Here is a 13,078-nt window from a genome sequence, read left to right as displayed (position 1 = left end):
CCAGCTCGCTGCTCTTCAGCCTCGTACATATTATACCCGAATACAATCTTTTCTAGTTCTATATTTAAGAGATGAGGAATTATGTACATTGTTTACATTATTTACATTTGACGGATATTTGTCCTCATCTTGTTCGTAGGTACCGGTATTAAGGAAGCATAGGAAAATATTAGATTTATAAGCCCCTAAAATCCACTCGATAATTGCCCACGGGCATATAGCGTAGTGGTTAAGAGCGCTAAGCATTTCACCCGGCGTGCTAACGATTCTGCCAGCTCGCCGTCCTTCAGCCTCGTATATATTATATACAAATATATATCTGAAGACGGTTAGAAAACAACCCTATTAAAAAGATTCGCAAAATATGAAAAACAGAAAAAGTAAAGCTAATAGTGTTGAACATATGCAATTATTACGATAAATATTTAAAGAAGAATTCTAGATATGTTATTAGCTAAATATGATTTTCTCATTATTCGTTTAATTAGAATTTATTTGAAATGAAACAACAATTTCTCTTAAATACAAATGCATATTTACCCATGCATTAAATTTTCTTCAATATTTTTCTCTCATTTAGATATTTGTTCAAACTATATCCAGATAATTAGCAGCATTAAACCGTGAATATACTTTGTGAAATAGAAGAATGTCGCGAAATCCCACGTCCGCAGTTCTGTAATTGGCTTCGTAACTCTACGAAAGAAATCAATACTCAAGAGACACATTTCGTTTCTTTACAATATTTGCAAAATGAAGTGGGGGAGAACAGAAATGGGCTGAACGATTAAGTAGAATATCTTACGAAAATATTCATTCTCAAGCCGAACACTTGCCTACCTACCTACCTACAAACATACATACATAACTCTCTCCCCATCCTGCCCTCCCCCCATTCCCTCATTCCACTTCCTTCCCTCCCTACCAGCCTGCCTGTCGGTCTACCTACCTACTTGCATACATACCTACCTCATCCTTCCTTCCGTCGTTCACTCCATCCTTCTTTCCCTCCCCTCCTTCCTCCCCTATCACCCTACCTACCTACTAACCTACCTACTTACCAACAAGACTATCTATCTAGCTTGTTACCTACCTGCCTACCCCCTACCTACCTACCTACCTACCTACCTACCTACCTACTTACCCACCTACTAACGTACCTATCTACCTACCAACAAGACTATCTATCTAGCTAGTTACCTACCTACCTATCTATCTAGCTAGTTACCTACCTGCCTACCCCCTACCTACCTACCTACCTACCTACCTACCTACCTACCTACCTACCGACCTACCTACTTACCCACCTACTAACGTACCTATCTACCTACCAACAAGTCTATCTATCTAGCTAGTTACCTACCTACCTACCTTCATACATATATACATGCATTAATATATATGAACAAATAAGACATACAACTACATTGGAGATAAAATCAGTAAGTGGCACAGTAAAAACATGCAAGACGTCTTCAAGTTCAAACACGGCATTGTTTTCGTTATCTACATTCCAGTGGTGGCGCTATGTATCTCTGTTAGAACTTAGCTCGTTTCCGAAATGAAGAATTTAAATAAGTAAAATCAAAAGAGAATATATATATGTATACACATGCTACTAAATACCTCATTAACAACACACGCACCTAGACCTCCAGCCTGCCACAGAAAATGCCGATTATGTCATTCTAGTACTATATCTATCATGGTGGTATCCTTGTTGATACCCTTGATTATAATATACATATTCTCATATATACATATACACACACGTACATATATACAGACACGACGCCATGTTTCCCTAACGATTGGATCTTGATTCTTTCCAGATTATTGATTTTTCATTTTCCCGAACAAGGGGCGGTAACCTTGGTCAAATACCTCGAAATTAAATATTAAATTTACTTAAATAATTAAAACCTGCATATTAATATAAATTAATGAGGATTGTATGACATCTCAGATCTTCATTGTTTGAATAGTCGTTGTCGTATCATCGCGCATGTGTGTGTTTGTGTGTGTATGTATGTATACCGAATAAAGAACCAGCATCTTACTACATCACTTTAGAATTGTTCTATCTTGGTTCAATTCAATCTATTATAAGAATAAAAACCTATCGATATTTATGGGTTTTCAAATATACTCGTATGCTTGTTAGGATAACGATTTCCTGTTTACAGATTGGCAAAAGTGGCTATGCCCCAAGATGAGCTTAGCATTATATAAAAGGGTCATATTAAACCAATGAAACGATATAAATGTGTGTTTGTGTATGTGTGTATGCTTTCCTTAGAATTTACTTCATTCGGACAAATATAGTGGTTCACTATCCAAATGACAAAGCCTTTCTCTTTTTTATTCAAGACCAGTGTTGGGGCTTTGTGGTAGTCTAAATTGCTTGATGGGTCCATATAATAACTACAAAATCAGCACTCCTGCTTACTGGTATGAACATTATCCTGAGCCAGTCGTTGAAGGCAAAAATGTCACTATCCTCTGGCATTTTCCAGTCAACACTGACAGAACAATCCAGGCTATTCGACCAGACACAACTAATAAAGACCGGGAAGAAAATACCTGTAGACTAATAGATGTAAGTGTTCCCACTAATAAAAATACGTCAGTCAAGGAATTTGACAACCTAAGTATATATAAGGACCTGGAAATTGTAATACAATAGATGTGGCATCTTAAAACGAGAACTGTTCCTGTTATTGTAGGTGCTCTAGGTATGATAAAAAACGGATGTCAGAAATATCTAGAAAATATCCCAGGACAAGTACTGCCCACATCCTTAGAAAAAACCTCTCCCTTTAAATATCAAGCTTTCAGGCATACTGTAGCATCTCTTTTCCTTTACTCGCCTCGGGACACTGGGTGTGTCTCGGCTAGTGACTGTAACAAATATGCACAATAAAGTGAATAATAATAATAATAATAATAATAATAATAATAATAATAATAATAATAATAATAATAATAATAATAATAATCTCTTTTCTCTTTCTCAATGAGTTTCTCTGCCCTAGGTGTACGGAAAACACTCGGCAAGAAATGGAAGAAGATTTGAAGAAAGGAGAAATAAAGAACATAATAATAATAATAATAATAATAATAATAATAATAATAATAGTAATTATTATTATGATGATTATTATTATTATGATGATTATTATCAATATTATTATTACTAGGACGAAACATAGGTCACTGCATTTGCTCGTGATTCATTCCTGGCAATATTTCATACTTTAATTCCCTGCAGGTATTATTCTGTGACGTATATGAGCCTTTCAGCGATGTTTACTGAGTTTCCTTTTCATTTTTAAAAATTTTAATATGTAGAAATAATTTCAAGTGATTTTTTTAGATACCTAAATTCTCTATCACTCCAAACAGATTTTTTCCGTCCGTCCGTCCGTCCGTCTGTCATTTATCTATCGTTCATCTATTTATCTATAATCTCTCTCAGTCCTCCTATTTTTCTCTCTATGTAGATAGATACATACATCTCTCTCTCTACATACGCACATACATACATATGTATGGATGTATATATATATATATATATATATATATATATATATATATATATATATATATATATATATATATACATACATACATACATACACGTATATATGTATATATATATAAACATGAAGAGAAAGAGAAAGAAAGAGATGTATGTATGCATGTACGTCTTTTCCTATGTGCATGCATCTCTCTATTTATCTGCCTGTCAGTCCGTCTGCCTGTTCTCTCTGTCTGTCTATCCATCCATTATATATACCACTAAACATACACACATATATTCATATACATATAAGCATGTATATTTAAAAGTGTTATATGTTTTCGAAGTAATATAAATAATGTTTGTCATTTATGATTTGTGAGTTAATAAATCAAACTTACTGTGGCATATAAATCAACATTTCTAATTTTTAATTTTCTGTTATTTCTAATATCGGCTTTCAGTCAAACTTAACAGTGAAACTATAAAATTAAGTTACTTATTTCATTTATTTGCTGTAATGTTGTCAAGTGTTTAAATATGTATCTTTGTAACAGAATTAGAAAAGTCATACATCCTTCCCGTTTGAAATTGTACTTACATTATGGAAGAGTGTTGCAAAATTAAAACGAAGCCTTTATATATATTAAATGTGTTACCAAAAGGCACTGGTGTGCTGAAGAATCTCGTTTTGCAAGTACGTGAATTTGAGTTCAGTCTGACTCTGAGACATCTAAGTAAAATATCTCCCCCACTAGTCTTTAGACAACTTATACCTTATTAGTGAATTTGGTTCACAACAAACTGTGTGGAAGCCTGTCAGATACATGTGCTTGTGTGTGTTTTTTTGTGTGAATTTGTGTGTGTTTGTATGTGTTCGTATGTGTGTCTTCGTGTGTGTGTTTGTCTGCGTGTGTGTGTTTGTGCGTGTGTGTGTGTTTGTCTGTCTGTTTATATATACAAGGGTGTGCTGAAAAGTTCCTGGCTTTGGGTAAATGAATAAGAAGTGATCATTTAATTATGATTCTATTCAACATATACCCCTCTCAGATTCACACACTCATTGCAGTGGTCCTTCAGTTTCTCTAAGCCTTCAGCCAGACCTTTCGCGAATTCCTTAAAGGCAATAACTTTTCAGTACGCCTTCACATATATGTGTGTGTGTGTGCGTGCGTGTGTACTTGGGTGTGTATGTGCGCGCGTCTGTGTCGCTGTATCGGTACCGTACTTGTCCCCACGCCGCTGGGTAACCAGTATTGGCCTGTTTAAGTCCCCGTTACTTAGTGTCTCAACAAAAGATACTGATAGAATTGAGACTTACAATAGTTACTGGGATCGATTTGGACGACTGAGATAAATTGGACTGAACCTGGAACCTTGTGTTTCAGAAGCTAGCTTCTTACCACACAGCCACGCTTGCACCTATTTTCACAATTAATAGAGCATGTCATTATAGAAAGAAGATTCAAAAACGGTTTGAAACCTGCCAAAAGTATGAATGGTGACTGTCACTGTAACCATTATTTTATCTTTTATCTTTTACTTCTTCAATCCTTACCCTGCGGCCATACTGGGGCAGCGCTTTGAGGGATTTTTAGTTGAACGAATCCATCCCTGTAGATCTTCTCCTTTAAAGCATGATAATTTTCCTACATGTCTCTTTGCTGAAAAGCAAATTATAGGGGACAGAAACACGCCAACACCGCTTGTCAAGCGTTGATAGGGGATAAACAGACAGAAAGACACACACACATATATATATACGATGGGCGTCTTTCAATTTCCATCTACCAAATCCACCCACAAGGCTTAATCGCGTCGAGGCTTTAGTAGAAGATACTTGTTCAAGGTGCCACGCTGTGTAATTGAACTCAGAACCACGTTACTGCAAAGCAAACTTTTTATCATACAGCCGCGCCTTTGGTGACCTACGTTCAACTCATTGTACTTCACATATTATCTTAAACTGCTAGATTATGCAGGTGCGCGCACCAGTATATTGTGAACTGAGGAAAAGTATTGTATGTAATCGTGAGCTCGTTACTTCCTCTTGCATTGCTCCACACGCCTTCTCAGCTGAAAATAATATCAGCAGACGGCTAGTGCTACTCATTTTCCATCCAGGTGTTATAGTGAAGATATTCTCCAAAGAAACCCAACAAGGTTTTTACGTTTTCCACCAAATACGTACGTCCTTAACATGTTTAGCGAAAGTAGGGAACATGCTAGCGACATTTCGTCCGTCTTTACGTTCTGAGTTCAAATTCCACTGAGGTCGACTTTACCTTTCATCCTTTCGGGATCGATAACATAAGTACCAGTTGAGCACTGAGGTCGATGTGATCGACGTAGCCCTTCCCTAAAATTGCTGGTCTTGGGTCAAAATCTGAAACAAGTATGTTGCTATAGGCTACTAACTAATGTATAATATTTTGTACTAAACACGTTTTGCTCATGCATTTGGTCTGTAGTTTTATCAGAATAAATAAAAGCGGGAATGACCCAAACTTATAAACCACAATTTAGTTACACACTTCGCGTTTAGAAAAAATAATGTAAATATTATGATAGGCGCAGGAGAGGCTCTGTGGTAAGAAACTTGCTTCCCAAACACGTTGTTCCGGGTTCAGTCCCACTGCATGGCATTTTGGACACGTGCCTTCTACCATAGTTTCGGGCCGGCCACAGCTTTGTGAGTGGATTTGAAGACGGAAACTGAAAGAAACCCGTCGTATATATATATAATATATATGTGTGTGTGTGTGTGAGTTTGTGCTTGTCCCCCACCATCGCTTGGCAACTGGTGTTGATGTTTTTACATTCCCGTAATTAGTGTTTCGGCAAACTTGACCGACAGAATAAGTACAAAGGTTTAAAAAATAAACAAAAGTACTGGAGCTGATTCATTCGACTAAAATTCTTCCAGGGGATGCCCAAGCACGGCTGCAGTCTAATGAGTGAAACAAGTAAAACAAAAATTTTGTAAGCATATTTCCAGATAGAAAGAAATTGTGACGCCTGAACCATTTTGCTATGTACCAAACTAACGGTGACGTGTTTTTGATGACAGAAGTTTTGAGCTGCCATCCAAATATTCTTTTCTACTCTAGGCATAAGGCTCAAAACTTTTGGGAAGGGGGGCAGTCGATTAGGTCAATCCCAGTACGCAACTGGTACTTAATTTATCGAACCCGAAAGGATAAAAGGCAAAGTCGAGCTCGGCGGAATTTGAACTCAGAACGTAAAGACAGACCAAATACCGCTAAGCATTTCACCCGGCGTGCTAACGTTTCTTATTTTTTTACTGCCCACAAGGGGCTACACACACAGAGGGGACAAACAAGGATATACACACGTATTAAGTCGATTATATCGAACCAGTGTATAACTGGTACTTAATTTATCGACTCTGAAAGGATGAAAGGCAAAGTAGACCACGATGGAGTTTGAACTCAGAACCCACCTCGTCGCCTTGTTGATAACCTTATATCCTTTTCTACTCAAGGCACTAGACCTGAAATTTTTGGGAGGGGACCAATCGATTACATCGACCTCAGTACATAACTGGTACTTAATTTATCGACCCCGAAAGGCTGAAAAGCAAAGTCGAGCCCGGCGGAATTTACGCACAGATCGTAAGTGCAGACGAAATACCACTAAGCATTTCGCCCGGCGTGCTAACGTTTCTGACATCTCGCCGCATTGTCGATAACCTAATATCACTCTCACTCAGCCCGTCGTATCACACGTGTATAAGAATGAATGTAACTGTGAGGTATGTGTGAAAAGGGTCATTTCTTATTTCAACCCTTTTTTTTTTTATTGAATGTCCGAACACCACTGAAATTGTTCTGCAACAAAAGTGATATATTTAAAAAGTCTCATTATGGTTGATGGCTGATAGAAAATGGTTCCAGAACTTACGCTAATTACGCCAACCGAATCCTATTCCCTCAATTATAAACACGAACAAATAAATGTAAATGACTTTAAAACATGTGTATCAATGATGATAAGTGCCAATTATGTCTGTCTAATCATTATTATTTCCGTAATTCTACAGCTGAACAACTTATGAATTGAAAACAATATCTATCTCACGCTCCCCAACCAGCACACATGATGATATACATATGCGTGCGCACACACGCGCACACACACACACACACACACACACACACACACACACACACAAAGACACACACACCACATACACACATCTGCCAAACTGTTTTTAATATGTCAACAATATTCTCATAAATGTATCTTTCAATGCATATCTAATAATATTGGTCTCTTCAGACAGCATTTTGCCAGGAAGCAGGTGAAAAATAAGATTCAATGATTATACAAAATCTAACGTACGCTAATATTTGATTACATAACACTATGTGTTATGAGTGAATGAGGCTATGTTTTTACGTAGAAACTTCACCTAGGAATATAGACATATTTATGTGGTGCGGTAAACAAAGTTAATTATTGTGTAATATTATATTCGACTATTTAGGAAAGTACAGGCGATGGTCATTTATATGACTTCACCAGTGAAGTGATTTGTTATCTCAGAAATTCTTGTTTTCTATACCAACTAGTGTATACTTATGTATTTAAGCCTACTAATTCTCCAAATACTAGTCCGGTAATAAAATTGCAGTCTCCGTAAGAATGACGGGTGAATTAGACAAAAGGATATCTGGACGCTGTAACTACTGGAACGGTTTATTGATTTGCTATCAAGAATTGTATGTCTATTGTTTTAAGAAATTAGTTATTGGTGTTGCTTTGTACGGAATTATTTCTTTTTCAGCGGACATATGAACAATAATAATACAAAGGTAACCACCGGCCATTTTGTGAGTATATAAAACTACGATATTCTATACATAGTAAATAAACGGGAAGTTGTGATTTACTTTTGTGGGCAATCGCGTAAATTTCCTCATGCTGAAAAAGTTGTGGAGCACTCACAGCTAGGTGACACATAAGAGTAATCCTCTTATTGGTCGATCGTTAAGAATGAATTAATATTTATAATGTGGGAGGTAAATGCATCAAGATGATATTGAATGTTATTCACAAGAGGCTCAGAATTGTGTACTGGGAACTGACGCAATTTACAGAGAAACAGAAGTGTAAGAATGCTTTGCATTCCTGAGAGTTGAAGTTGATTCTTAAGAACTCATCTCTAGAGAGATAGTCGTAACATCATTACTACCATTAGTATAATATTGGTTTCAAACCCAGTAATTTCGGGTGAGGGGCTAAGTCGATTAAACCAATCCCAGTTCTCAACTGGCATTTATTTTATTGGCGCTGAAAGAATGAAATGCAAGGTCGATCCCCGCGGCATTTGAACAGAGAACGTAAAGACGGACGAAATACTGCTGATCATTTTTTCAAGGCGTGCTAACGTCTCTGCCGGCCCGATGCCTTACAATTAATTTAAAATTACCCACCTCGTGCTTGGGTACTATAAGTATCTTGTTCAAAGCTAGTTTCGTCCTTGCCTCTCACAAGTCTTGGTCCTTCAGTGAATAACATACACATATTTGATCCACTAAAAAATGAATAAAAACTGCATTATAAAGAATCCGATAGAGTGAGAGAAATGCAAAAAAACATATCAAATAGAGATTTATATTAAAACACTGACGCACTAATCTGTCTATTATACAAACATATCCTCAGAAACAGATATACGCGCACGCTCATACACATATACACACACACACATCCATACACACACACAGATGGATACACATACAGACATATACAAATCAGTTTATATATCATATATGAAGCACAAACTATCCACCAACCCTAGTATAGAAAATGGACTTCAAAACCGACGATGATGATGATGATGATAATGATGATGGTGAAATGATGATGATGATGTATGACGATGATCGCAGTGCAGCTATCCAAGAAAATAATCTCACAAATCTTTTAGTGATAGCCCCATGATCTTAATAGGCAATATATTGTATGAAATATCGATTGAGATGAAGACATTAAAGTTGGACCATAGCGTAACTCGACATATATTTCAAAGAAAGCCGAAAAATGAGGAATAAATCAGGCAATCTTTACGGTTGAGGAACCATTCAGTCAGAGGGAGAAAAAGAAATAAATTTCGCAAAAATGTATCAATATCGAATCGATTAATATATTTTCTTATGCAAAATAATTTTATCTCATAATTATAGTGATTTTCTTTTGTTTTTTTTTCTTCTATGTATCTTGGATTTTTAGTTCTTTAGCTTTTTGACTTTATTTTTTGTTATTTCTTTTCATAAATCATTTTTCAGTTTTTATGAATATCTGATCACTACACACACATACATACATAAATACATACATACATACACAGATAGGTATCTACATATATAACTATGTGTGTGTGCGTTCTCTTTCATAGTAAAATACATATATGTATATATAAATGTATATACATATATACATACATACATACTTATATATATATATATATATATAAATATATATATATATATATATATATATATATATATATATATATATGTATGTATATATATATATATATATATATATATGCTTATAATGCATTTAGAATGTATATACGTGCATATGGACGTGCGGGTAAGTGCTGTGCGTGAGGATGTAATTTTTCAGCCGATATAGGTGGCTGTGTATACGTCAGAAAATATGTTATAGTTTATGTCAGATGGTTTCCTCTGGCTAAAGATAAAACCACGAAGACAAGTGAATTTATGTTCCTTTACTAGAATGGAATATGACATTTATACAAATTATAAAGAATATTGTGGAAAAGGTATGTCTGCAGGAAACACCAAATCAAAGAATGTACAATTCGGTTATGGCTATTAATCGCAAGATATATTTATACAGTAATCTTAATCAGTGATAACATTACGTTATATGAATCATCGAAAAGTTTCTTTTCTTTACAATTTATTGACTATTATATGTGGTATTCAATGATCCTTGAATGACGAAACTAACCATAAAAAAACTGTTGAAATATTTTTGAGTATCTTAACTTGTGACTTTCGTATAATATTTAACTGTGGCCAATTAAACAATGGAATAATTCCTTCTTGGAGTGTTTTTATTACAGAATATCAAAAACGCCAAACTTAACGTTTCTCTAAGCTATATGAAACGGAAGTAGGTAAATTATTATTGCTATTGTTGTTGTTATTGAGTGAGAGGCCAGCGCATGTTATCAAAGTGACACTTTGATAACATGGTACAAATATACGAAGGGTACAAATATACGAATGCCAATATATCCTTCATGACTACTCGTCTGTTAAGGGTACACCAGGCACATGCATCACAACCATATCTGCGCTACATGATAATCTCATATCAAGATAAACAGCGCATTAACTTGCAGGTGGGGCCCAGTTAGAATTTTCGTCAGCTCGAGTAGCACATCCTGCTCAACAGGTCCCTGAATAAGGTTTCCTTTAAGGATGATGAACAAAACACCCATGTTTCCAGAGGTAATTATTCAAACTCCAAAGAATTGCTCTCAACACATGGCTAGGATGCTCCCCCACAACTTCTCTGTTCGTGATCAGAGATGTACATATCATCAGCCACTAAGGGACATGCTCACCTGGTTAAAGTCAAGCAACAGTCAAGCAAATTTGTGTTATTGAGCAGAATATTTGCTATAGCCCATCTTTTACACCAAGACGAAGCAACGTACATGATTACACTTCCAACCAGTTAAGATCAAAAGCCATGTGAGCCAGCTCCTGGCACTGCATGTTGTTGTTATTATTATTATTATTAGATAAAGAAGAAGAGTTCCCTAATTAAATTTGCTGAACACAATATTTCCGTATCTCACGTACTTTCAACGGGTTCGAAATTTGGTATGTCAGTCTACTTCATTTTTTTTTTATATAGCAGTCCCATATTATCTATAAAAAAAATGAAGTAGACTGACATACCAAATTTCGAACCAGTTGAAGGTACGTGAGATACGGAAATATTGTGTTCAGCAAATTTAATTATGGAACTCTTCTTCTTTATTTACATATTCCCTCCAGAAGAGTCATAGCAGTCCTATATTATCTATGATTATTATTATTATTATTATTATTATTATTATTAATATTATTATTATTATTAGTAGTAGTAATATTAGGATATTAATATAGTCAATATTATGAATGATGATGATGGTTGTGTTGGTGTTGATGATGATGCTGATGATGGTGATGACGATATTTTTCTATCTATTTCCACACCAGCATTTTTCTGCTTATGATGTCGAAGTATTCCGATTCTTCCACTGCTATATTTTCCGAATTGTCTTTCAAGAAATGTAGTAAAAATTTGCTTTTTTTTTTTTTTTTTCCTAAAACGAAACTAACCTGAATGAAGAGACTGATGGAACTATCCTCATTCCACAAGAGTAAAAATTTTTACTATTACAAATGATATCAAACGTTTCACTACTACGAATAATGATTATCATTTCTTATATAGGCCATACACAGATATATTATGAGGGTAATCGTTTGCTGCATTATTATGGCTCCAAGAAGCATGAAAACAAATCGATCTGGGCGTAAATTCAAATTTAAACATATTGGTGATCACCCAAATATCTTAAAGTGGTTTTATCCGATGCTTCATCGCTTTTGACAATCTACAATCTTTTATTGTTCCCAAACAAGCGAAAACAATCTATAATATTAAATGCCAAAAACGAAATTCTGTGTGTCAGTGTGTCACACTTTGACATCCCTCTCTCAATGACACTTCTACTATTCCTCCTGCGTGTTGAGAGTAATAGTAGGCATAGAGACGGTAAGGGTGGTAGCAGACTGACAGTTGAGATGTTAATCGGGTGATACTAATAGTAGGAGATGTAGTTGTTAGAGGCGGAGGCGACGGTGATGATGGTGGTGGCGGTGGTAGCTTAGGAGGACAAGTATGATGGTGATACTAAAGGATGTGAAAGACAGTAGTGATGGGGAAGGCGGCAAAGTCAAAGGTGTTGATGGTGGTGGCGTCAAAAGTTTGAATGGTGTACGGATGGCAGTTGTAGTGACGATGGTGGTGGTACTAGTGATGGTGATGATTGAAAACCATCAACAGAAAGAGAGAGAGAGGGAAAGAGAGAGAGAGAGGGAAAGAGAGAGAGAGGGAAAGAGAGAAAAAGTAAGAGGTTAGACAGAATATGTTTATCATGAAGCTTTGCAATAAGTTCCAAGTCGACATATTATATCATTGTTTTGAAAAAAATTGATTGCTTGAAAAATATTAGTCACGTTTGATAAAATTTGATATGTACACAATGCAGGAAGTGTCATTATTGGGCTCAAGGCCCAATGAAGAGCCCTCCACAGGAGCTAGCTTAGAAGCCGCTCGATAGGACGGCTTGTAAGCTAGTACAAAATATGTATTACCACAGGAATACATAATATTTATACAATAATAATGTGGGACAAAGTGATACATATGAACAAAGAATTACGATATTTATAAACAAAGCACCCACACAGTATTTAAATGTTAAGGATAAGG

The sequence above is a fragment of the Octopus bimaculoides genome, chromosome 12, assembly GCF_046866305.1.
Source record: "Octopus bimaculoides isolate indiv1 chromosome 12, ASM4686630v1, whole genome shotgun sequence".
NCBI lineage: Eukaryota > Metazoa > Mollusca > Cephalopoda > Octopoda > Octopodidae > Octopus > Octopus bimaculoides.
This window is presented reverse-complemented; position numbering follows the sequence as displayed.